Genomic DNA, 884 nt, shown 5'->3' with positions numbered 1-884 from the left:
ACCACAACATCCTCCACTGATTTCTTCAACTCGGGCACATTCTTCCTCACACTGGAATGTAGAAACAACTACCTATAAGTAAGTCTAAGAATAAGAATAGAGGAATCAATAGGAGTTAGGCTAAGAAGAGTGTAGGATGAGTAGGGCTAAATCAAAGAACCACCAGAAACAAAAACCAAAACGTTTAAAGAATTTTAGATGCCAATAAAGGTATCTCAAACCATACTATACTACAAAACTAGGTACCTTACCTCATTACAAAACATCGGCACCACAACATCCTCCACTGATTTCTTCAACTCGGGCACATTCTTCCTCACACTGGAATGTAGAAACAACTATAAGTAAGTCTAAGAATAAGAATAGAGGAATCAATAGGAGTTGGGCTAAGAAGAACGTAGGATGAGTAGCGTTAAATCAAAGAACCACCAGAAACAAAAACCAAAACATTCAAAGAATTTTAGATGCCAATAAAGGTATCTCAAACCATACTATACTACAAAACTAGGTAGCTACCCAACAAAGTGTAGGTACTATAAAAGCTTAAACGGGACAAGTTGTGGAGTATTTTACAGAAGCCTTACCAGTGATGTAGAATATCATTGACGAGATAAATGATGTGGAGTTTGTGCAGAAATGAGCTTGCATTTAGCACTCTGAAAGCACACAGATGAAAATTTTAGTTAGTTAAGTATAGTATTAAAAAAAAAAATAAATAAAAAAAAAATCACAAATCACAATGTACATTACAGACTGTTACCTATTACATAACCTTTCTTCTTCTTTTTCCCTTTAAAAAGAAGGTAAGTTCATAATCATGACCCATTAGTAAGATGCTGTAATAACTGAGCAGTAAGTTAATGAGTCTTACTTGTACAGTAAAT

At 34.4% G+C, this 884-nt stretch overlaps 1 long non-coding RNA gene across 1 annotated transcript; it reads right to left on the bottom strand.

Moving 5' to 3' along the window:
* Positions 1–263: 263 nt before the first annotated feature.
* Positions 264–884, bottom strand: LOC103523368. The gene is made up of 3 exons (XR_542057.2): positions 872–884; positions 585–656; positions 264–321 (listed from the first exon to the last, which is right to left on the bottom strand). It is a non-coding gene; the product is annotated as an uncharacterized LOC103523368 (long non-coding RNA).

The sequence above is a fragment of the Diaphorina citri genome, unplaced genomic scaffold (assembly GCF_000475195.1).
Source record: "Diaphorina citri unplaced genomic scaffold, Diaci psyllid genome assembly version 1.1 scaffold20817, whole genome shotgun sequence".
In the NCBI taxonomy this organism is placed as follows: domain Eukaryota; kingdom Metazoa; phylum Arthropoda; class Insecta; order Hemiptera; family Psyllidae; genus Diaphorina; species Diaphorina citri.
The sequence above is the reverse complement of the archived record's forward strand: the minus strand, read 5'-3'. Positions and strand labels throughout refer to the sequence as shown.